Source organism: Stegostoma tigrinum, chromosome 20, assembly GCF_030684315.1.
Source record: "Stegostoma tigrinum isolate sSteTig4 chromosome 20, sSteTig4.hap1, whole genome shotgun sequence".
NCBI classification, from domain to species: domain Eukaryota; kingdom Metazoa; phylum Chordata; class Chondrichthyes; order Orectolobiformes; family Stegostomatidae; genus Stegostoma; species Stegostoma tigrinum.
The window spans coordinates 3,396,313-3,423,164 of NC_081373.1; the positions used below are offsets into that span (position 1 = coordinate 3,396,313).

The 26,852-nt window shown below is 42.3% G+C and overlaps 1 protein-coding gene across 1 annotated transcript in view; it reads left to right on the forward strand.

Moving 5' to 3' along the window:
* The window catches only part of LOC132210778 (uncharacterized), a 125,221-nt gene that overhangs the window by 24,800 nt on the left and 73,569 nt on the right, over window positions 1-26,852 (forward strand). The window lies entirely within an intron of this gene.

The following is a 26,852-nucleotide window of genomic DNA, read 5'->3' on the forward strand; positions in this document are numbered from 1 at the left end:
AGAAGATGGACAGGTTGTGTCAGGTCAGATGGTGGCCCCCACAACCAAAGATATTTCCCTCCACACCTCTATCTGCCTTTCGTAGGGACTGATCTCTCTCTGCAACTCCCTTGTCTGCTCCACACTCCCCACTAGCCCTACCACCCCTGGCATCTTTCCCTGCAACTGCAGGAAGTGCTACACCTGCCCCTAAACCTTCCCCCTCATCTCCATTCAAGGCACAAAACAAATCTTCCACATTAGACAGATGTTCACCTGCACATCAATCAACTTGGTCTACTGTATCCTACTGGAGTGAGATAATGGGAGCTGCAGATGCTGGAGCATCCAAGATAACAAAATATGGAGCTGGATGAACACAGCAGGCCAAGCAGCATCTCAGGAGCACGAAAGCTGACATTTCAGGCCTAGACCCTTTATCAGAGAGGGTGATGAAGGGTCTCGGCCTGAAACGTCAGCTTTTGTGCTCCTGAGCTGCTGCTTGGCCTGCTGTATCCTACTGCTCCCCATGCAGCCTCCTCTACACTGGTGAGACCAAGTGGACGCTCAGAGACAGTTTTGTAATGCACCTGCACTCTGTTCATGACAAACAGCTACACCTTCCAGTTGCGAACCACTTCAACTCCCTCTCCCACTCAGTGACATGTCCATCCTGGGCCGCCTCCTGTGTCACAATGATGCCACCTGCTAACTGGAGCAGCAGCACCTCATATTCCACCTTGGGAGCCTACATCCTAAATAGCTAAACATGGATTTCACCCAGTTTTAAAATTTCCCCAACCCCAGCCTCATCCCATGACCTCCCTCTAATCACCACCTCCTTGACCTGACACAACTTGTCCACCTTTTCTCCCACCTGTCCACCCCTCCCACTTCACTGACCAATCCCCACCACATCCCACCCGCACCCACCTATCACCTTTCCCCAGCCTCACCTCACATCTGTCTATTTATTTCCAAGGCCCTTTCCTCCTCCCGATTTCTGAAGAAGGGTCCCAACCTGAAACATCAACTTTCCTGCCCCTCTGATGCTCCCTGGCCTGCTGAGTTCCTCCAGCTCCACACTTATGTCTGACTACACCATCTGCAGTTCTTGCAGTCTCAACTCTTGTAGCCTTGGAAGTCTAGTCACTTTAGTTGCAGGCCGGGTACTCTTTCAGGGACAATTCCAGCTTTTCAGATTAAAATCCTGAGGGTCTCACTAGGGTGGACGTTGGAATCTTTGTGTACTCTTATGAGGGAATTAGAACTGATGTGGTCACAACTTAGAAATAAAGGGTCCCCCAATTAAGGTAAGGATGAGGAGAAATTTTTTTTCTCAGGATTTCCTTTGGAACTCACTGTCAAAAGGTGATGAAAACACTCTGAATATTTTAAACTCAGAAGTAGATTCTGGATAAGCAAGGGAATGAAAAATGATTGGGAGTGGGTGGGAATGTTTTGTAATCAAATCATCCTTGGTCTTATTGAGTGGTTGAGCAGAATTACCTGCTGTTAATTTGTACATTCTCCTGTTTGTCCATCTAAATATCAAGTATTCAGTACTCCAGCTGGAGTCAGACCAATGTCTGATATATCAGTACAATCACATTTTGATTATACTTTCTGCTTCTCATAATACAACATTAGGCCTTAACTGCATTTCTTACAAGAATCGGTTATTGGTCTGAAATGTAATTAATGAAACCGCCATCATGCTAATGCTTTTTCTTGACTAAGAATTCCCTTATTTGGGATTGAATTGCTAAGGGGGTTCTCTCATCCACACACTGATTTTACTGTGTATTGAAATCTTTCAGGTTGTAGTTTATTTGCAAATTGTTTGATATACTCTACAATCAACGTAGAGCTGGATAAACACAGCTGGTCCAACAGCATCCAAGGAGCAGAAAAGTCAATGTTTCTGGCAAAATCAGTTCTGACAAAGGGTTCTTATTTTATTTCTGTTTGCAAAATTCACCTGTTACATTGATTTTAAAAAAATGCAGACCACCTCATTCAATTGTGCATGAATTGCAAAAATCAAAAGGTGATTGGCTAGGCAAATGGAATGTAGTATAAACACTGGGTGGTCTTCCTGAATCTATACCAGGGTCAAGTTTGACCTCCCCTAGAACACTGAACAGGTTTGGTCCCTTGTCATATTGACATTGGAGGCAGCCTAAAGAAGGTTTCCCTTAGTTTGTTTCCCCTTTGGAGAGTCTCTAAGACCAGAGGAAATTTTTCTCAGAAAAGATCTGCTCAGTTCATACAAAGATGAGGAAGCATTTCCTCTCCTTTGGAGAAGAGTGAATCTGTGGATTTCTGTTTTACCCTAGAAAGCTGTTGAGGCTGGGACATCAGGTATTTGAGGCCGAGGTTAGGGAACTCAAAATTACAATCACAAGAGAAGTGGTACTGAGCAAATGCTTGGAGCTATGGGTCCTGATGGAAATCATCCTTGGGCCTTCTAAGTAGTGACAAATGAAGTATTTGATATGTTTGTTCTGAATTTCCTAGATTTAGGGCAGGTTCCATTGGATCAGTAAGCAGTGGCTGGTAAGTAACTGCTTGAGCCAAAAGGAGAAGGAGACTAAAAGTGGGAAGCGAAAGGTAAGTTAGCTTCCCAAATATCTAGGGGAAAAATCGGGAGTTATTATTAAAGTTATTGTAGCAGGGCACTCAACAGTTCAAGGTAATTAGACTCTCAACATGGTTTTGTGAAATGGTCAAACACTATTTCCAATGTTTTTGAAGTCTTTTTAAGGAAGCATGTGCTGTGGATAAAGAAAAATGGTAGATGTACTGTATTTTGATTTACAAAGGAACAAGGCACATGAGTAGCCACTCAGCCCTTTCTCATATTCTGCCTTTTAATAAGATCATCACTGATCTGATGTTAGTCTCAACCCTACATTCCTATATGCCTCCAATCATCTTTCATACCCTCAATAATAAAGAATCTATCTCCCTGTGCCTTAAAAATACTGAAGGATTTTACCTCCGCTGCCTTTTGAGGAAGGGAATTGCAAAGTTTCTCTGAGAGAAAAAGATTGTTTTCTCATCTGTGTTAAACCTGTCCAGCCTTTCCTTTATAAGGCTTTATCCCTAGGTTTTTGACACACATACATTCTTGTGTAAGTGACCAGTGCCTCAGATGCAGCCTCACCACTACCCTCTATAACTGAATCATAACCTGCCTACTCTTTCTTATCCTCACAAACTAACATTCTATTAGCTGTTCTGGTTATGAGCTGTGCCCGTGTACTAATCCGCTATTCATGCACTAGAACACCTAGATCTCTCTGCATCTCAGATCTCTGCACTCCTCAGCAGAGGACATTTGGTAAGGTGCCACCTCAGAAGTCACTATGAAAAATAAATATTGTGGTTAGGTGTTAACATGATCAGAGACAGGAGAGTCAGCAGGTGAAAGAGATTAGGCATAAATAGTCAAATTATGGTTTTCAAGATGTAATAAGTGGTTTGCCACAAGGACCAGTGTTCAGACCTCAGCATTTTACACTTTAGAAAATAACATGGATGAAGGGATTGAAAAAAAGTTGCTAAATTTGCTGATGAAACAAAAATTGCTAAGAAAGTGAAATGTAAGTGGCCATTTTTTGGGAATACTGCATGCAGTTCTGCTCTTGCTACTGTAGGATGGAATTTGTGATGCTTGAAGGGGTTCAGAAAATATTTACAAGGATGTTGGCCAGGGTTAGAGGGTTTGAACTGTAGGGAGAGTTTGAATTTTCTCTGGAGCCTCGGAGGTTGAGGGGTGACCTTAGAGGTTTATAAAATCGTGAGGGTCATGGATAGGGTGAATAGCCAAGGTCTTTTCCTGGGGTGTGGGAGCCCAAAACTATAGGACCATGGGTTTAAGGTGAGAGAGGAAAGATATAAAAGAGACCTAAGGGGCAACTTTGTCACACAGTGTGTTGCATGTATGGAATGAGCTGCCAGAGGAAGTGGAGGCCAGTACAATAACAACATTGAAAAGGCATCTGGATGGGTATATGACTAGGAAGGGTTTTGAGGGATATGGGCCAAATGCTGGCAGATAGGACTAGATTAATTTAGAATATCTGGTCAGCCTAGATAGGTTGGACTGAAGGATCTGTTTCTATGCTGTACAATTCTATGACTCTTTAACGTAAGGAAGCTGTGAAGGTCTGTAGACAGCTGGAATGAGTGGGCCAAGATCTGCCAAATGAGTATAATGTGGAAACAAATGAAACTATTTTGGCAGGAGGAATGAAAAAGATGCATTTTATTTAAATGGTGAGACATTCCAGGGCACCAAGATGCAGAAAGTTCTGGGTGTCCTTTTGGATGATTTGCAAAAGGTTAGTGTGTAGGTACAGAAACTAAGTAGGAAGCGACTCGAATGTTATCATTTATGGTGAGGGGAATTTAATACAAAAAGTAGGGATCTTTAGTTGTCCAGGGCATTGCTGAGACCACATCTGGTACAATCTGTGCAGTAATGGTCACCTGTTTAAAGAAGGCTGCGAATGCAGTGGAAGCAGATTAGAGAAGGCTTGCTAGACTAATAGCTGGAATAAGTGATTAACTTCTGAGCAAAGGTTGGACATGCAAGTTGTTGGAATTTAGAATAGTACGAGGCAATTTGATTGAAATACATATGATCGTGAGGATCCTGGACATGGAGGGAATGTTTCTTAGGGGAGATTGTAGTACCAGGCATCTCTAATTAAAAATGGGGCCATTTAAGACAGAGGATGATAATGTTTTTTCTCACAGAGGATGATGAGCCAATGAAACTCTTTTGCAAATGGTGGTGGACACAGTATTTGAATATGTTAAAGTCAGAGGTAGATTGTTGATACTTAAAGGGGTGAAGAATTATTGGAGCAGATGGGAAAGTGGCGTAATCGGATCATTCATTATTTTATTGAATGGTGGAGCAGGCTTGAACGGCTGTGTGGCTTACTCCTGTGCCGCCTCTGTAAATTCCTAAATATCCTGCAATATGGTCTATGATTTTCTTTGTAAGGAAGCCGTGAAAATTAGGTAAATAAACATTTTTTTTCACTTGACACAAATCATGACCCAGGCCTGACTCCTGCATGACGTGTCCTTTAGTGGTTGGTAAGCCTGCCTTTGCTGGATGTACCAACTGTGTTTCTGGGTCTGAGTCGAGAAAATTCTCATCCTGTGTATCTCTTGTTTTGACCAAATATTTCTGTGGGTGGTCTTCTTGCTTGAAGTAGAACGCTAGCCTCCAACCAATCCCCTGAAATAAGACCACACTGAAGTTTATGCCAGCAGCATTGTATTGACAGGAGCCTGGATTTTCAGCCTCCATGTATGTCCATTTTAAATGACCAAGAATCAAATCTACAGGGGAAAAGCAATGAAATTCAGATGGAGTTGATACAAACCAACATATATATTCAGTGCATTTAACTTGGACTGCTCTTGTCGACGCTGGAATCAGCTATGAAATGTTTCCATGGGGATAAGATTTAAAGGGCTTCTGTAGCCAAAGTAATTAAAAGCTATTACAACCAATTTTGTTTGATAAATCTCTTAGGTTTTCCATTTAAGATTCTAAAATGAGTTGTTTCAATGAAGATTGAGATTTGTTACAAATTGAGTTCTGCCTGAGAGAGTTTGGTTTCAAAATTGCCTAGGAGATTGAGTACATTGAAAATAACAGTGATATGACAGGTCATGTGCCAATGACTTATTTTACTGTGGCATAAAGTCATTATTCTAAAATAACAATTAGTTAATGCGCTGAGCCCCTTAGAGCAATACATCACCAAGATTGACAAACGTGTGAGAGAAGATTAGATAGAATCGAGCATTAATGATTTAATGGTTACTAGCTTGAATTTAAAAGGTGGCCAGCTATTTAAATTCTAATTCTCCTTGTACCTCAGTACTTAGTCAGCTTGTGAATTCCTTGTTGAAAAGAAGTTGGATAAAACTAGATCGGACACGGCAGGTAAAATAATATTTTCATACCCGTGGGAACCTGCCATTAGAAAAGGGAATGATTCTACCTTCTGTATCACCGTTGCAGTATTTTGACAAGTATGATTTTGAACATGATTGAAAAGGTAACTTTAGCTACAATGTTAGTTAAAATTGAGAACTTTATTCTTGAATGAAAAAGATGGTGCATGTATTTACTTTTCATTGTTAATATTTTGACAGTCTGATTACAGCCGGCTTTCAGGGGGGTGCTGAACTTCTTAACAAAAGAGTGTACAATGTGTTTTTGTTGGGGAGTAGAACTGGAGTACAACAATGATAGAAAGAGTCAGCACATATTTAAACACGAGGGATGACGTTTAATTGAGAGAGAAGTGCTGAAATTTTGATTACTATTTGTCTCCTTCATTGGTGTCAGTGTGGAGAGCAGCTGCTTGATGCAAGATCAATAAAAGCCGTGAGGCTGGAATATGGAATTATTCTGAGTTAGTTCAGAAATGTGGTTTTTTTTAAATGGTCATTAGGATTCCTGTTTAATTTTGTAATGCACATTGCATTAACTTTAAATATTTTGTAATTATATTTTTCCTTACAGGAGCATAATTTTCCTTGTTGCTTTTGTAAATGAAAAGCTGAATTTTTCTTGTGGAGATTATGAAGCATGCATACAAAATTCAGTGTTTGCACTCACATGTCATGTGTATACCCTTACTATATTTTTCCAAATATGTCCTGTACCATTTAAATTTCTTTGTCTGTCTCTGTGTCTGCTTTATTCAGGGCCTTGGGTAAAATGTTAGAAACCTTAAGTGCTTCCAATGCACAGATCATTTTGGTGTAAGATCTATCTAGTAGATTTGTTTCGTAAGTTAGAGATCTATAGGCCTTTGTTGGTCTCATGTGGAAGAGGAAAATCACTTGCAGATCGAACAAGAGGCTCTTGCCTTTGACAAGATGTTGTTTGTTGTTGCTATGATGCAATGTACAAATTACATTGATATGATGGACATTGTCATGAAGGCTTTGCAGGAGGCTTCAACTTTAATTTTCCTCTGTCAAAGTCTAAAGTGCTCCCCTGCTCGAGTCCTTATGAAGTCGTCACCATTGAGTGATTCTACATGCACCTATTAGCATTAACCCTTTCAGATCCTTATGCCAAATGTGTTCTCTTAGACACTATTTTGGTGATGACATTGGCTGTGAATGCCCTTTTCCAAAGTGCACAAAACAGGGAGATCAATTTGTCAGTCAGCATGCAATGCCAATTTAATGCTAGCTGTACGACTTTGGAGCTCGGAGTTAATCTTAGCCAGGCACAGCCGAACAAGATAGTGGCAGTGGCTCCCTCCTCCCTCCTTAACCAGCGTTATTTACAAGGATTATCAACTACATGGAGTTTAGTTGGTGGTTGATTTTCTGTGGCTGCTGTTATAATTTTATAGGTATTCACTGTTTTCTTTTGTTGGTTAAAGTTGCAGAGTTATACAGGAGGTGGTTTAGCAGGTTGTGAAAGAGATTTTCCTGACTTAATCTTCTAAACAAAGTAGTTGGTCTCAGACTTGGGTGACTAGTCCACTGGAAATAGCATGACCTGGAGAATGAATAGTCCGTTCAGAACAAGACAAACCTTGGGAAGAGGGTGCCACCTTCTGAGGCCTCACAAAACCTCTGAGCATGGCGTGACCTGAAGTGCCTGTGTTTGTGATGGTGACTGCGTCAATAACATGTAATGTACCTGGCTGCTTCCTGGAGGAAACTAGAGATATTTGCAATATCTCTAACTTTGCCAGTCATTGAGTCACACCATTCAAATAGAACTGACTACAGTGTCGTTCTCGTATAGTCAGTAAATGCATGGTTCTTCAGAAAGTCAGGCTTTCCCAAGCTGGAGGGTGCCACAGACCATTTCCAGCACTTCATGTCACTTAGGCCTGGCACAGATGTAAATAGGATTACATTCCCCGTGTGTGACCACGGCCTTAAATGACGCATGTTGATGGCTAGTATCATGGTAGCTATACTGAGGCCTCCATTCTGTAACAGTCATCTGCATCACACTAAAACAGTGGCTACTGGGGTACAAGGGCTTATTCCTATTGACATAGCAGATGACTTCAATTTAAGTACTTACTGAACTTCTGAAAGCTTCTCATTGTGTACTTTCAGCTGATAAACATTTGCTGCAGTTTTAAAAAAAAGCCTTCCTCTTATTTTGTTCATGGAATGTGGGCCAGCACTATTTGTCCATTCCTAACTGTCCTGGACAAGGCGTTATTGAGCTGCTTGTTCAACTGTTTCAATCCTTGGTGTGCGAGCACATCCACAGAGCTGCTGGGGTTGGGGGGTGTGGGTGATGAATTTTAGCTCTTTAACCCAACAACAGTGTAGAATGGCAATATATTTCCAAGTCAGGATGGTGGTTGGCTTAGAGATGAAACTGCAGGTGGTAGAGTTTCCACGCATCCACGGCCCCTTTCCTTCAAGGTAGTTGAGGTTGCAAGCCTGGAAGGTGCTGTCTCAAGAGCTTTAGTGAGTAGCAGAAGAGCTTACTGATTATCAGTGGAAAAGGGAGTGAATGTGGTTAATAGAATACAGCTAAATGGCTGTTTCAACTGTGAGGTAACAAGGTGTGGAGCTGGATGAACACAGCAGGCCAAACAGCATCTTAGGAGCACAAACCTGTGTTCATCCAGCTCCACACTGTAACCTCGGATTCTCGCACCTGCAGTTCCCATTATCTCTGTTTCAACTGTGACATTGTCAAGGGTCTTGAGTTACTAGTGGTGTATCACAAGGGTCGGTGTTGAGTCCACAGCTGTTTGTCATTTTTATAAACGACCTGGATGAGGGTGTAGAAGGATGAGTTAGTAATTTTACGACACTAAGATCGATGGAGTTGTGGATAGTGACAGAGGATGCTGTAGGTTGCAGAGAGACATAGATAAGCTGCAGAGCTGGGCTGAGAAGTGGCAAATGGAGTTTAATGCAGACAAGTGTGAGATGATGCACTTTGGTAGGAGTAACCGGAAGGCAAAGTATTGGGCTAATGGTAAGATTCTTAGTAGTGTAGATGAGCAGAGAGATCTCGGTGTCCATATACACAGATCCTTGAAAGTTGCCACCCAGGTTGACAGGGCTGTTAAGAAGGCATACAGTGTTTTAGCTTTTATTAATAGAGGGATCGAGTTCTGGAACCAAGAGGTTATGGTGAAGCTGTACAAAACTCTGGTGCGGCCGCACTTGGAGTATTGCGTCCAGTTCTGGTCACCGCATTATAAGAAGGATGTGGAAGCTGTGGAAAGGGTGCAGAGGAGATTTACTAGGATGTTGCTTGGTATGGAGGGAAGGTCTTATGAGGAAAGGCTGAGGGACTTGAGGCTGTTTTCATTAGAGAAGAAGGTTGAGAGGTGACTTAATAGAAACATAGAAAATAATCAGAGGGTTAGATAGGGTGGATAGGGAGAGCCTTTTTCCTAGGATGGTGACGGTGAGCACGAGGGGCGTAGCTTTAAATTGAGGGGTGAAAGATATAGGACAGATGTCAGAGGTAGTTTCTTTACTCAGAGTAGTAAGGGAATGGAACGCTTTGCCTGCAACGGTACTAGATTCGCCAACTTTAGGTACATTTAAGTCGTCATTGGATAAGCATATGGACGTAGATGGAATAGTGTAGGTTAGATGGGCTTGAGATCGGTTATGACAGGTTGGCACAACATTGAGGGCTGAAGGGCCTGCACTGTGCTGTAATGTTCTATGTATGAGTGTTGGAGCTCACTTAAACAGGAAAGTTGAGACAATGTTCCATCACACACTTGAGCTGTGCTTTGTAGGTGGTGGACAGACAGTGAAGAGAAAAGAGGTGAGTCTCTTGTGGAATTCCTTACCTTTGACCTGCTCATGTTACCACGATTCATCTTTTAGAATCATAGAATCCCTACAGTGTGGAAACAGGCCCTTCGGCCCAACAATTCCACGCTGACCCATAAATCCTCCCACTCAGACATTCCTGCCTAAGCTACACACCCCTGGACACTACAGGTAATTTAGCATGGCCAATCCACGTAGCCTGCACATCTTTGGACTGTGGGAGGAAACCGGAGCACCCAGAGGAAACCCACGCAGACACAGGGAGAATGTGCAGACTCCACACACAGTCACCTGGGCTGGAATCTAACTTGTGTCCTGACTGCTGTGAAGCAGCGATGCTAACCACTGAGCCACCATGCCACCCCAAATTTGGTCAAAGATAATCCCTAGGAGAGTGGGGGATTCAGTAATGGTAATGAATTAAATATCCTGGAATGGTGGTTGTATCCTTTCTAGTTTGAGATGGTCATTGCCTGACACAGTTCACAAATGTTAACTGTCTCTTATCTCCCAAACAGGGATGTTGCCCAGGTCTTTCTGAATTTAGACACCGACTGCATCAGTGCATGAGGTGTTATGAATAACGCTGAATTTGGTGTAATCATCAGTCAAAATCTGTTTTTCTGAACTTATGATGGAGGGAAGTCATTTGAAGCAGCCAAAGATAGCTGTGCATTGGAAATGTTCAGCCCTTCGGGTCTGCTCTGCCATTCCGTGAGATCATGGCTGATTTGATAATTGTCGACTCCACTTTCCTGCTTCCCCCACCCCCAAAACCCATGATTCCTTTGCTAAATAGAGATCTTTCTATCTTAGCCTTGAATATGCCTAAGAGCCTCAATAACCTTCGAAGGCCAAGAATTCCACAGATTCCCTATCCTCTGAGAGAAGAAATTCCACCGCATCTCTGACTTAAAAGAGTAACTGCTTATTTCTGAGACTGTGCCCTCTGGTCCTAGTCTCATCTACAAAGGGAAATAATCTTCTGTATCTATCCTATCAAGCCCTCTGAGAATCATATGTTGCAATCAAGTTGTGTCTCATTCACCTACATTCCAATGAGTGTAGGCTCGATCTACTCAAAGCAGTCTCTTCTTGTCTGGTATCAGCTGAGTGAACCATCTCTGGACTTGCCAGTATAACTTTCCTCGATTTTTAGGGGGTTCAAAAACGGTCCACAGTATTCCAACTGCAATCTGACTAGTACCTTGTACAATTTAAGTAAAGCCTCCCTACTTCTTTATAAAATAAAGAATTATGGGTGCTAGAAATCTGAAATAAAAACAGAAATAGCCTAGATAAATTCAGCAAGTCTAGCATGATCTGTGGAGAGAAAGCAGAGCCAATATTTCAAATGAACTGTCCTGAATAAGGATTACTGGACTCAACTGTTATTCTGCACAATAGCCTTTTGTCAAATGCGTTCTGAAAATCTAAGTACAGCATTTTCACAGGTTTTGCCTTTGTCTACATTGTTTGTTAATTCCTCAAGAAATCTCCAACAATTTGTTCAAACAAGATTTTCCTTTTCATTAAACCATGTTGGCTCTGCCTGATTTAATAGTGATCTTTATTTTCCAAGTGGACCTTCAAATCCTCCTTTTACTAAAAGATTTACATGATAGATGTTCAGCTAATTAGTCTGTAGTTTCTTGCTCTCGTCCCTTTTCTTGAAGAGAGAAGTCATATTTTATTTTTCCCATCTAATGTGAGCTTTTCAAAATCTAGGGAATTTTGGAAAATTAAAATTCCAGCAGCCACTTCTTTTAAGACCCTAAGGCTGAAATCCATCAGGATCTGGGTATTTCAAGATAAAATGTGAGGCTGGATGAACACAGCAGGCCAAGCAGCATCTCAGGAGCACAAAAGCTGACGTTTCGTGCCTAGACCCTTCATCAGAGAGGGGGATGGGAAGAGGGAACAGGAATAAATAGGGAGAGAGGGGGAGGCGGACCGAAGATGGAGAGAAAAGAAGATAGGTGGAGAGAGTATAGGTAGGGAGGGGATAGATCAGTCCAGGGAAGACGGACAGGTCAAGGAGGTGGGATGAGGTTAGTAGGTAGGAGATGGGGGTGCGGCTTGGGGTGGGAGGAAGGGATGGGTGAGAGGAAGAACAGGTTGGACTGGTTTTGGGATGCAGTGGGTGGGGGGGAAGAGCTGGGCTGGTTGTGTGTTGCAGTGGGGGGAGGGGACGAACTGGGCTGGTTTTGGGATGCGGTGGGGGAAGGGTAGATTTTGAAACTGGTGAAGTCCACATTGATACCATTAGGCTGCAGGGTTCCCAAGCGGAATATGAGTTGCTGTTCCTGCAACCTTAGGGTGGCATCATCGTGGCACTGCAGGAGGCCCATGATGGACATGTCATCTAGAGAATGGGAGGGGGAGTGGAAATGGTTTGCGACTGGGAGATGCAGTTATTTGTTGCGAACTGAGCGGAGGTGTTCTGCAAAGCGGTCCCCAAACCTCCGCTTGGCTTCCCCAATGTAGAGGAAGCCGCACCGGGTACAGCGGATGCAGTATACCACATTGGCAGATGTGCAGGTGAACCTCTGCTTAATGTGGAATGTCATCTTGGGGCCTGAGATAGGGGTGAGGGAGGAGGTGTCGGGGCAAGTGTAGCATTTCCTGCGGTTGCAGGGGAAGGTGCCGGGTGTGGTGGGGTTGGAGGGCAGTGTGGAGCGAACAAGGGAGTCACGGAGAGAGTGGTCTCTCCGGAAAGCAGACAGGGGTGGGGATGGAAAAATGTCTTGGGTGGTGGGGTCGGATTGTAAATGGTGGAAGTGTCAGAGAATGATGCGTTGTATCCGGAGGTTGGTGGGGTGGTGTGTGAGAACGAGGGGGATCCTCTTAGGGCGGTTGTGGCGGGGGCGGGGTGTGAGGGATGTGTAGCGGGAAATACGGGAGACGCGGTCAAGGGCGTTCTCGACCACTGTGGGGGGAAATTTACGCCCTTGACCACACCTCCGCTCAGTTCGCAACAAACAACTGCACCTCCCAGTCGCAAACCATTTCCACTCCCCCTCCCATTCTCTAGATGACATGTCCATCATGGGCCTCCTGCACTGCCACAATGATGCCACCCGAAGGTTGCAGGAACAGCAAATCATATTCCGCCTGGGAACCCTGCAGCCATATGGTATCAATGTGGACTTCACCAGTTTCAAAATCTCCCCTTCCCCTACTGCATCCCTAAACCAGCCCAGTTCGTCCCCTCCCCCCACTGCAACACACAACCAGCCCAGCTCTTCCCCCCCCACCCACTGCATCCCAAAACCAGTCCAACCTGTCTCCGCCTCCCTAACCTGTTCTTCCTCTCACCCATCCCTTCCTCCCACCCCAAGCCGCACCCCCATCTCCTACCTACTAACCTCATCCCACCTCCTTGACCTGTCCATCTTCCCTGGACTGACCTATCCCCTCCCTACCTCCCCACCTACACTCTCTCCACCTATCTTCTTTACTCTCCATCTTCGGTCCGCCTCCCCCTCTCTCCCTATTTATTCCAGTTCCCTCTCCCCATGCCTCTCTCTGATGAAGGGTCTAGGCCCGAAACGTCAGCTTTTGTGCTCCTGAGATGCTGCTTGGCCTGCTGTGTTCATCCAGCCTCACATTGTATTATCTTGGGATTCTCCAGCATCTGCAGTTCCCATTATCTCTGATACATGTGAGATATTTCTATTTATGCCTACAAAGAATTGCTGACCCTGTCTCAGCATTTGCCCACTTTTGATGCATCCAACTAGTAGCTCAGTTATTGTTGAATGTTGCTGACATGATTGTGGGCCAACAATGGAGTGAAGTTACTATCTTGTTGTGTTGTTCAACTCTATATTCTATTGTTGAGATTTTATCTACATTTAGAACGTGGAAATCCCATTTTGAAATGTCATTGACTTTGCAGAAACCCTTTACATTAATATTACAAATGTTCATTATGTTATGAATTTCTGACAGATATGAATCTTGTTTTGTTGGTGTATCTTCAGGTCCGCTAATGTGATGCAATTTTTAATACCTGCTTTTGACTTTGTCAATCAGTTGATTTAGTTTTGTACTCATTATGGAGTAGTTGATTTTGTTGGAACCTACTGCATTGTTAACTTGGTTTTTTTTTTGATGCACTTGTTCTATTCATTTTTAATTCATTGCTTGCTTCTTTCTTAATTTATTAATTGACCAGTGTCCCTCATCATTAATTTATTGATATATTTACTGTTTCATTCATTCACTGTGCATTTCTGTGCACGTTTATTGAATTTTGTGATTACTCATCTGAATTAATTAATTCATTCTTGCCTGCTCAAACAAATTTCTCCAGTTGCTACTAATCCACTCATTTGTAATTCATTGCTGTACTAACACTGTTAGTTTATTAATTTGCTGACGCCTGCTGCTCTATAAATTTATTGCTTGCCTCATGGCCAGAGATCTGTTGAAATATTAACACACTGGTGCTTAACTCCCTGTGCTACAGAGATAAGTCACTTCTTCTTGTTGTTGACATTAAATATGTCGTTTAGATTCTGTCATTTCAGATTTATTGTTCTGATTGTATAATGTCAAAAATCTGCATTGTTATAAATTCTGCTTCAATTTACACAAGTATTTATGCTCCTCCCCACTGTAATAGGACCCCCTATAAAAAGCTACTATGATTACATACCTAGGGAATGCTGATAAAATAAGCTTTGAGGCCTTATTTGGCCTTAATTTCAATGTATACAATGTCATGATGGATCACAAACTATATAGAATTAAATGCATACATCCATCAACGAATCTTGTGCTATTACACAAAGTAACCTGGAAAGAAACAAGTGTAAAACAAAGTAATATTCTTCTAAAGTGAAGCTGTGACCCGCATAAAGACTTAAAGTTTGATTACTGTAGAGCTTTTCAGGTTAGTGTTCTTGGCTACCTCATAGGGACAGGAGTCACTCAATTAGCTTTTCAAGTTTGTTTCTGTCATTGAACTTCTGACTTATCTGTGACCTGTGGTATAGATTCGTTCACTTGTCTTTGTTCAGTATCCCTGAATTTTTATCAAAACCTTATCCATCTCCAATAGAGCAGTTTCAATTTGCAGAAGCAAATTCCAAACTTTCATCATTCTTGGCACGTAGAAGTGTTTCCTAATTACAATTCTGAATGGCCCAGCTCAGATTTACAGACATTACTTTGAGTCTTTAGACTCCACGATCAGTGGAAATTGCTTATTTCTGTCCTCCCTATTAATAACTTGAAACTTTAATCAAATCCACCTTTACTGTTATGTATAAATGCTGCTTACCCACAGTTCCAATCAAAAATCTGTTACCCTTTGAAATAGGGGCATGATGTTTTTCACATCCACCTGAGAGAGCAGACTGGGAGATGGTAGGTTTGACAGTGTGGCATTCCCTCACGTTCTCCTCAAAAGACAACCCACAACTTTCTGATTCAAATATGAACAAACATGGTGGAATCTAGGAAGCTGAAGGTGGAGGAAAACATTTCAAATTTGGTTGTTCAGGCATTAGTTTTACAAGCAATTTATTCTCTTTCCAATTGGAAATGATCATTGGTTTGTATCTTTAATACCAGGCCTTTAAAATGTACTGTTTTCTCTGGCAATCTCAGGATTGGGGCCTGGGGGAGCCTTTAAGCAGAGTATCTATACTGCATTTGAAGACAGATCAGGATATACTGGGGCAGGCAATGCAGTTGTGCTCTTGCAGGCATTTCGCATGTCCTGGATATTGGAAATTTCCCTCCTTCCAGGATCGGGGATGGAATTTCCAGTTTAATGCCAGGTCCCTGTTGCAATAGCATCCCCAATGGAATAGAGCTCCAAGAATTCTTGGGGTGCCAGACAGTTGCAGATTTCACTCTCGGGAATGCATGAATGACATCAACTGATCATTAAATAATTGTTTAGATCCTTAGGTTTACCCAGCTCTGCTTCTTAAACGTTAGATCTATTTCTTGTCTGCTACATCTTAACCTTTGTGATTTAAATTGGTATTCATGTAGAAGGCAAGCAACAACTGGAAAGACCTGTGTCTTTGTCACTCCTACATTGTAGGAGCAATGTTTAGATTGTCACAAAAATCTGACATCTAATCTATTGCACATTGAGAATAGTTTTGTCGCTAATGATTTGGAGTCTTGCAGTGCTCATTATCAAATCTGTTTAGTGATGCACAACGGCCCATGAAAACCGGCAATCTGGTTCTAATCCTGCCTTTCCCATATGTACTGATCGAGTTAAGAGGAATGTAGGCAACTAAGGTAAAAGACGCAGTTGAGAGGGCAATATTAATAATAGCAAGGTTAAAATACACTCATTATCTTGAATGCAATAATGATCAAGTGAAAAATGATGATTAGAAGATAAAGGTTCATTATTAGTTAATCTGTCAGAAAAATTAAACTGCTAGAACTAGCTGTGGGAAATGCAAGGTTACAGGGATAAAATAGGTCTGGGTGGGATGCTCTCTGAGGGGTCAGTGTGTACTTGATGGGCTGAATGGCCTGCTTCCACACTGTAAGGATTCTATGATTGTTTTCTGTCTTTTAACCAGAGTGATAATCAGCTGTTTCTCATACTAGAGGGAGATATTTAATTTATTTTGCTAGGGAGAATGAATGGAGGTGATATAATCTACATGGTATGGTTTTTAATGGCAGTCTAAGAACTGAGTTTCAATGTCTGTGATAGTTGTGCTGCCATTACAGACTGATATCTGAATTCTACATTGACACAGGTAGCTTAGTTGGCCAGGCATGTACAGCTGAGACAGTAGCACTGATAAGAAAATCTTTTCAATGGAAGTAATCTAAAGCTGGGACTTGGGAAATTTTGAGTGATGGGGCTGTGGTTACTTTTTTCTTTGGCAGCTTGTTCCATTGTCTGATTTGATCTCACCTCTTCACAAAGAAAATGTTGTAAAAAAGAAATGGAGAGGAGACAGGGAGTTGTAGACTACTATCAGTAATAGGCAGAATCCTACAGTCCATTAAGGCATTTAACAGCATAGCACTCAACTGACCGGATCGGACAGAGCCAGCATGTATTTATGAAAGGAAAATCATGCTTAATAAATTGACTGACTGGAATTTATTGAGAATGAACAAGTACTTCAGAGGACAATGGGACCTTGATCTGACTGGCTTATGGGCCAAGGAGTGGCAGATGTAGTTTAATTTAGATAAATGAGGTGCTGCATTTTGGAAACGTAAATCTGGGCAGGACTTAAACACCTAACGGTAAGGTCCTGGGGACTGTTCATGAACAATGAGACCTTGGAGTGCAGGCACATAGTTCCTTGAAAGTAGAGTCGCCGGTAGATAGACGGTGGAAAAGGCATTTGGTATGCTTGCCATTTTAGTCAGTGCACTGAGTATAGTAGTTGGGAGCTTGTGCTGAGGTTGCACAGAACATTGATCAGGCCACTTTTGGAATTCTGGTCTCCCTGCTATGGGAAAGATGTGAAACTTGAAAGGGTTCAGAACAAAAGATTTACAAGGATGTTGCCAGGATTGGAGGGCTTGAGCTTTAGGAAGAGGCTGAATAGGCTGGGGCTATTTTCCTTGGAGTGTTGGAGACTGAGGGGTGGCCTCACAGAAGTCTGTAAACTCATGAGTGGCTTTGATAGGGTGAATAGTTAAGCTCTTTTATCCAGATCAAAACTAGAGGGCATAAGTTTAGGGTAAGAGGGGAAAGATTTAAAAGGGACCTGAGAGGCAACTTTTTCGCGCTGTGGGTGGTGTGTGTGTGGAATGAGCTGCCAGAGGAAGTGGTGGGGGCTGGTACAATTACAACATTTAAAAGGCATCTTGACAGGTGTATGAATAGGAAGAGTTTAGAGGGATATGGGACAAATGCTGGCAAATGGGACTAGATTAATTTAGGATATCTGGGTGGCATGGACCAGTTGGACCAAAAAGGTCAGTTTCCATGATATACAGCTTTTGATTCTATGACTCTAAGCAGAATTGACAAGGGGAGCTGGAAGATATGGTTTACTTAGACTATCAGAGGTCTTTCGATAAGTTCCACATAAGAGATTAGCATGTAAAATTACAGTGTGGGGTATTGGAGCAGTGTACTAACATGACTAGAAAACTGGCAACCAGGAAACAAAGTAGTCACCAAAGGGGCCATTTTCTCAGTGGCAGCCAATGAGGAGTAGGGTACCACAAGTAGCAGTGATTGGACCACAGCTATTCACTACATATTGCCTGAAGTAAGTAATTCCCCTCAGATTCATCTTCCAAAGGTTGGAGAGGGGCAGGAAAGCTGGAACAGCCCACCCACCTCGAGTGTCGTGAGAAGCGAGCTTGAGGTGACCTGTGTGGTTCTCCTCTTGGTGCCTCCTCTATTTGCTGAAAGGGCACTTGGAATGCCTGCCAAATTACCCATTCCACTGTTGTACCTTCGGTCCTGATAGAGAACAGATGTGTGCCCCTCTCCCGCTGTCCCTGAGGATTCTGGGCCTGGCTCTCTGTGGTAGTACCCGGTACCAAACTGTCCACAGAGACAGACAGATGGTCCCAGGGTTCACTGCACTGCTATTGTTTCTGGGTGATGAGGGCCGTTAAGTCCCACATACCTATCTGTCACTCCTGTTCCTCCCTGTGTGTGTAGACAAAGTTCCTGACACTACAGGGTCCTCTCATGCCTGGGACACCAGGAGTCCTCTGAGTGCTGACGGCCTGTGCCATTTCTCCCTTGGCCAGTTGTGAAGCTGTTGGAGTGAGGTACTCACCAGGTTGTAGTCTAACACTTTTTGAAGCCTAACATTTGCACCAAGGCGTGGTATCTGGGTGAGTGGGAGATACAGGGGGCAGCCTTGCCGATACTTCCTCTGAGGTCTCTGTTCTCCTCCTACAAGGATCAAAGAGGCCTCCTGGGGGAGCCTGCCGTTTCACTGCAGAGGTGGGGGGCGTCCCACTGGTAGCTGCCAGACAAGGCAGAAGGTGTCACAGCCAGGGGTACAAAGTGGCGTGACAGCAGTTCTCATGGGAGAGTTACAGTGGAGTGAAGAATGAGACTGGCTCAGACAGTGCGACGATATCTCAGCATCTCCATAAAAGTGACCTTGGCCTATTCCTGCTAAAGCCAGGATTCTCCCCTCCAAGGAGTTGAGGAGTCTGATATCGGGCACCCCTCCAGCCATCAGGGCCCTTCCTGCCCTATTTGTGGACTGTCTTCACCTGAAATGAGAGAAGGAGAGGGATGGAGTGCAGTGAGAGTGAATGGTGCAGTTGTTCATGTTGGTGTAGGGCGGGGAATGGTGGGGAGGGTTTCTAGGCATTCAGTAGGCAGCACAGATGCTGTGTAGTGTCCGTGTTGTGGGTAAAGGGGAAATGAGAATGGCTAAGGGAAAGTATCGCAGGCGATAGTGAGGGTGGCAGAGCTTGAGCCTTGCTGGGAGTGGGGTGCAGCAGCAAAGATAGAGTGAGTGTGGAGCGACAGAGGGAAGAGTCTGGGCCTCCACCCTAGTGGAGCAGGGAAGGTCACTGACCTTCTTGTGGCACTACTCTCCATGGTGCGAGGAATGGACGTGGCACTGCCCGAGTGGTGACCTGCACCAGGCTGCCAGGGTCTGGTGATGTCATCTCCGTTGCTGGCTCTCTGAGAAGAGGTCATTCGTCCTTTACACCACCTCATCCATCAGAACATTCAGGTTTCTGTCAGCGAATCATTGCACCAACTCCCCTTCTCAAACATCATCACACTTTATGCCCGTCGCTGAGCAATTTCAGGATGCCGGTTCTTGTCCAGATGCACAGCTGCTTTTCAAATGTGGCATGGGCACTAAGTCTGCTGGTATTCCATTTGATATCCACTGAGTGGTGAACAGTTCCAGGAATGGTGCCTGGTAAAATGAGGCTAGAGTCAGAACTGAGAAATGCCATAGGATTGGCATGCACAGTTAAAGATGGAATGAGAAATCTCACTAAACCTTGTAGCAGAAATCCACTCCCCCCCCGCCCCCACCGCCAAACTGTCAATACAGCTTGCTGTTCACCAAAGAAGGTAAGATTCAGCCCTTTGAGTAAAATCCTTATGAAACAACCAGAGAAGATACAGTTGGAACATTACATTCAATTCTAGCAGTACGCTTTGGGAAGTAAAGCAAAGCCCTTTGAGTGAGTTCAGAAGAGGTTTCATGAAGTAAAACTTGGAACAATGGAATTTAGTTAGGTTAAGACAGTGAAAAAGCTGGTTTTATTGCTCTAAAGGAGAATGAGGATTTGTTGGGGATGTTCAAACTTTTGGTTTCTAAATTAGAAAGTGGTGTATTCACTCTAGAGACTCGAGCACCTGTACTGACCGAGTGCTACAATATCTGAGATCTTGACTCTCAGATTCAGGAGTTTCAGGAGTGGGATTTGAACCCACAACGTTCTGACTCATGTCAAAGTGCTATGATTAAGCAGTAGCCAGTACTTGGCAACAGCATTGGTAAGTTGCTAGTCCGTTATTCATTTGAGTGATGCTGTTATGGGAGGTGCTAGATGGAAGCTATCTCATTTTAATGCTAAGATTCACGTGGCAGCCCAAAGCAATGTGACTGTAAGGGAGGTGGAGGTGCTGGTAAGGGCTCCTCAAAAAGAGAGCAGGAGACCATTCCCTTTGTGCCGCTCTGGAGCTAGAGTGTAGGTTGTGTAGTTGCATCTCAAATTAGATGAGTCTTCACGTTCATGCTCAGCCGCAAAGGTGTTGCCACTGAGTATCACTGTGGTTGGCTGATGTCAGCGCAAGAATTATTTCTTGCACAGCTTCAGAACTGTAAGTTGTCAGTAAAGCAATGAAATAATGTGTAGGAGCAAGTCAAAGGAATGTTATTTTAAGATAGATGTTGAAGTCATCTGTAGCATCTTTTAAAAAAGAATCAAGTACTTGGTATTTTTTTTCAACAGCCAACAAATTAATCCTTTGCAAAACAAGTTACAACATCTAAGTTTTTGTCTGCAGTGCACCCCTATGTCTCCAGAAAGATTATTCATGTTGGTAGCTGCAATTTTAACATCACTATTCCTGCTCTCACCTATGTCAAATAATAAACTTAGGAATATGTTGAGCATTTCTCAGGAGTCACTAATTTCAAAAGACCAAAGTTGACGATCACCAACTCAGTGTGTCAGCTTAGCCTTCTCTGAGCTATGGTAGCAACTGTTTAACTTTTGCAGGTACTTGCTGTCAATGACAATCCCTAGTTGACCATGCCTTTACTGCAATGCCACCTGCACTGTGGGCTGCATTTTGGCTTCCAAAATTGGTAACTTGAGTTGGGGATATTTCTTGGTTTTTCAGACCCATCTCAGTAAAAGCTTTCCTGAATTCTGTGATTTGTCAGTCTGTGGGAAGGGTATGAGGAATTGAATTTGCTCACTGTCCCCAGAAGCAGAGCATAGGCAATCCTGAGGAGAGTCACTGCTGAGGTGGGCTAGTTCCAATGCCTGTCTCAATTTTCTGGGACTTCATTCTAGTTATTCCAGAAACTCTTAAGCCATCAATGCTCATCTCTTGCTGCTGTTCAACATCAGTCCCCAATGGACCCCATCCCATTCATTGCCAACTTCATAACTCTGCCCACCACATCCTTCCTTCTTGCCCTGTCACACCCTCCATGCTGTCCACCTAGGTACTCACCCATTTTCCTCACTGTCTGAATTCTGGAAACACGTTTTGCCCAGCTTAAAAGCTTTCTTTTCTGGGTACTTTATCATGAAAACTTTTCATTTGTAGAACCCATTCAGAATGGTTTAATCTGTAGAACTGAAAAACAAGAGTAAATCCTGATGCCTGGACCTTTATTGGACATGCTATCTATTGTGTCGAAGGATATACAGGTTGAAAATCAGTCTGTTTTAGTCAGATGAAGACACCTCTAACTATTCTAGTGCTTTTGTGGGTAAACATCCACCAAGGATCCTCCATAATTTGGGATATACTTTAAACTCTGCTGCCCACTTCTAACTTGTACCAAGTTTTTTTTTCATTATTTCTTTGTGCTGAAGGAGCCACAATATCTCCTGACTTGGCCTTGTGTCCAATCTTGTTTGATAATGCTCCAGTGAAGTGCCTGACTATCGTTATATTTGATGTGAAGCAACATAAGGAGATGCCAGATGATCTGAATATTAGCCTGAGTCGAGGCTTTAAGCATGGTCTAAAACTAAGAGTTAGAGAGGTTTGGTGATTGAATTCCAGAGTGAATGGTCTTGTCACAGCTTCTGGGGCTGCCTGAATTGCAAGTCATGGATGTTTCACTGGACAGCAGTGAAGGAGCATGTCGATCCTGGCCGATGGGGAGTGTTGAAGCCAGTGAGAGATTTTAAAAATGATTAAAATTTAAAAGTCAACTTTTTGCTGGACCGGATCTAGGAAGGGTCAGTGAACAAGAAATGGTATGAGCATTTAATACAAACAGTCAGATATGATAAAGTTCTTCTTTGATTTTAATGTACATTTTGAATAGAGTTGGTTGAATAAGTATGACTAAAGTTATACAATTAACAAGATTGAGCCCAATGCAGGAATAAGATAAAAGTGGTTTGTTCATTATAAACAGAGGGATATTTGACACAATTGAAGTGTCCCTGCCTCTAGGTTCAAGTCCCACTTGCTCCAAATGGTGTGTAACAATGTAACTGAACAGGTTGGACAACAGTATCCATATTCTAAACAGGTGGATGTACTTCCATGTCTTTCTATTAGCTGAACACAACTACTCATCAAATTTACATGCCTCATAGATGTAACATTAAACTGCATGCAAACTAATGTGTATAAAACCAGTTATGCTGGAAAGAATAAGAAGACATTAAAAAATCAATCTGTAGACCGCATCATAAACTATAGTAATTGATTTGTGCAAGTTGACTGAAGCTTGATTATAGTGTTTGTAATGCCTTTATTAGTCAGTTTATCGATAGCTTTATTTGCTGTGTTTCCATGCTTCAGGGAACATGATATTATTCTAAGAGCCTGTGTTTGCAGATGCTAAGCTTTGTGACCTAATCAAGTAGATCACATTGATCACTGGTGACAGTTATTTTATTGTGTTATTTAATACATTTAGTACTGTGACTGACTTAACTGCTCACCAGAATGCATCCTTTCTCTGCAGCGAATTTGACCTCAGTATTCACAGTGTACTCTATGCTCATGAGATTACCAACAGGTTCAACGCTACTGGGAGATTGCGACAAAGTTCCTCCTGGTGACTGATGTTCTTTACCACAGCATTTCTATAGCCTAGGGACAGAAGTAGGCCAATTTCCCCCTTTGAACCTCTACAGCTGTTCACTGACATTATGGCTGATCTGTGACTCAACTCGCTATATCCTACTTTTTCCCATATCCCTTAATACTTTTGGTTCACAAAAATCTATAACTCACAGATTTCAGATTAATAATTGATCTGGAACTAATCGCAATTTCTAGAAATAAGTTCAAGTTTCTAACACACTTTGTGCAGTTGAGCTTCCTATATTCACTGGGTCTGCCGTTTCCATTGACAGATTGACCATTAGCAGTTTTCAAATGGCATATGTTGCCCCTGCAACCTCATTTTTTTCAAAATAATTGTAAAAGCCTTTTTTAATATCCTTCAAAAAGTTAATAACATCTTGACTTTTGTAATTCTCATTTGCTTATTTTGCCAAACTTTGTCATTGTTCCCAATTGTCAAGATTTATGCTTTATTTTGCATTTTATTTGTTTCTTCTTTTCTGTTTTTCTCTTCCATCAGAAATGGGAGGCTTTAAAATAAATTCGGCTTTTGTTGATGGAAACCCCATCAGTCATACTTGGGAAGGAACTGTTTTTATTTCAACCTCTAGGTTAGTTATGGGAAAAAGTGTAGGTCATGTCACAACTTTAGTCTGAATGTTTCAAACTATTCTGCTAAATTGATTGTGTCTTTAATCATGTATTACTTAGCTGCTCAATAGCTGCAATTTTCTTTTTAAGCTGGTCAACTTCGGAATGAAATCATAATCTGCTTTAAGGTGTTATGTAATTAAACAGTTGCTAAGGGAACAGAGAACAGAAAAGAAACATCGTTTAATTTTTGCGTCATAGTGTTTCCATATCAACCCGGTTGCCAATCTTCACATATTCCACAGGAACCTGTTTGTCACATACATTTTGTTTTGAAATGCTAATATTATGTTAATTTAGGAGGGGATGTCAGTAGAATGAAGTCCTAAAAGATAAATTATAAAAGGTCAGAGACTTTAATTGTCAGTTTATGGCTATTGGGACCTGACATCTAACAGCCAAGTGTTCGGTTTTGGAGCTCTGAGATCATTCCAGTGAAAGCCAGTGACCTATTAACTATCCATTTTGACTTCCACTGATTTCAAAGCCTCTCAAATAGCTCTGTTTAGAACAGAAAACTTAAAGATGGGAACTGACATTAGATGAATCTTAAATAGAGGGGACCATGATGTACTTATGGAAGGTATCATTTGCTTGAATAGCATGCAGAATATTACTTTTCATTGTATCATGGTACATGTGACAATAATAAATCCCATCAAAAATCGAAGAAGGGAGACAAGGAAGCATATTCCAAGAGAATGTATTAGTTACTGTCCCGTGACCTGGTGGCAGGTAAAATAGGATAATGATAAATGACTGTCTGATGCAAAGATCATGTCGATAACAGGCAGCATATAAGAGAAACAAAGGATGTTGCAGTACCCGAGACAGCAAGAGACACACCCAGTGGTGAGAAGTGCGAAACAATTGAAACAATCAGATCAGATCTGGATACAGAAGTTACAAGGTGGATCCAGCAGTGCTCCCCACTTTCACCAGTATGTCCCATCTCACAACTCAACCACGCCCCCCCCCCCTCCACCTCCATAGCACCTCCCTGCCAATGAAAACAAAGGATGTGCCAATATTGGCTGTAAAGGCCACAGTCTGACATCCTTGGAGCACTGGGTCATGTCCTGTATCAAAATGTGTTGATGGTAAATGGATTAGGAATGGATTAATGCCTTATGCTCGGCTTCATTTGTTGCTTTTTACAAGCTGAGGCATTTTTTTTTTAAAGAGCAATCCTTTGTTTTGTGATGGAAGCTCTTTTGAGAAGGTCATCAACAAAATGGTTGTGAAACATACAAGCTGTTCTGAGCTGGAGACCACCTTCTAATTATTGGCTTGGTTACATTCAAGTTCTGCATTGTTATGTGCTTTGTGAGTAAATCACATGGAATGCTTTCTTTAATAATAAATTTCACATGCTTACAAATCAAATGAAAAGAACTTCTTTAATACAGCAACCATAGAATCTGAACTGCACTCAGACATATCATTTTACCTCATTATTGGTTAATACATTTTGGATCAGGCTTTCTTTTCTTGTTGCGCTGTAATAAAACAATTGTATTGATTAAAAAATTGTTGGAAAGGCAGCATTGCACAGAATTGCATAATCTTACACCTGTTCATTGTTTTCTTTTCATAATTAAGTTCCATCTTGTCCTAGGGCAGGGGATGGTAACGTAACCAGTTTAGTGTCTATCCATTAAACTTGTCTTGGGTGTTTGTGAATTTTAAACACAGCAATCAATCTTGAGGGAAGGCTCACTGGACCCAAAACATTAACTCTGATTTCTCTTCAAAGATCCAGCCAGACCTGCTGAGCTTTTCCAGCAATTTCTGATGTACAGCATGCATAGTTCTTTCAGTTTTAATCTAGGAAATCCATAATACTACCACTTACAAAGTTAATGGTACATGTGACAACAAAGCTAACTCAATTCAAGTTAAAGGTAATTTACCAATCAATATAGCTTTCATAGTAAATCTTTCATTTTATTCTTACTCACATTCGTTTAAAAAAAGTCTATTTCACTCGCAGATAACAAGGTGTACATAGAACATTACAGCACAGTACAGGCCCTTCGGCCCTTGATGTTGTGCCGACCTGTCATACTGATCTGAAGCCCATCTAACCTACACTATTCCATGTACATCCATATGGTTGTGTAGAGTTGGATGAACGCAGCAGGCCAGGCAGCATCAGAACATCCATCCAGCTCTACACCTTGTTATCTTAGGAACTGCCAATGCTGGAGAATCTACCTACTCTGAATCTACTTTATTCCCATCTGTTTTATGTAATGCTAAAATCCAACAGATCATTGTGAATGTTTTTAAAAATAAAGACTTGTAGTTAGCGAGTTTTGAGAAGATTTGTAGCTCAAGTTGAGGTTCTGGATGTGAGTTTGCTCGCTGAGCTGGAAGGTTAATTTTCAGACGTTTCGTCACCATTCTAGGTAACATCATCAGTGAGCCTCCGACGAAGCGCTGGTGTTGTGTCCTGCTTTCTATTTATCTGGGTAGGTTTCCTCGGGTTGGTGATGTCATTTCCTGTTCTTTTTCTCACAGGATGGTAGATTGGCTCCATATCAATGTGTTTGTTGATGGAGTTCCGGTTGGAATGCCATGCTTCTAGGAATTCTCGTGCGTGTCTCTGTTTGGCTTGTCCTAGGATGGATGTGTTGTCCCAATCAAAGTGGTGTCCTTCCTCATCTGTATGTAAGGATACGAGTGATAGTGGGTCATGTCGTTTTGTGGCTAGTTGATGTTCATGTATCCTGGTGGCTAGCTTTCTGCCAGTTTGTCCAATGTAGTCTTTGTCACAGTTCTTGCAAGGTATTTTGTAGATGACGTTCGTTTTATTTGTTGTCTGTATAGGGTCTTTTAAGTTCATTAGCTGCTGTTTTAGTGTGTTGGTGAGTTTGTGGGCTACCCTGATGCCAAGAGGTCCGAATAGTCTGGCAGTCATTTCGGAAATGTCTTTGATGTAGGGGAGAGTGGTTATGGTTTCTGAGCCCGTTTTGTCTGTTTGTTTGGGTTTATTGCTGAGGAATCGGCGGACTGTGTTCATAGGGTACCCATTTTTTTGAATACGCTATACAGGTGATTTTCCTCTGCTCTGCGTAGTTCCTCTGTGCTGCAGTGTGTGGTGGCTCGTTGGAATAATGTTCTAATGCAGCTTCGTTTGTGGGTGTTGGGATGGTTG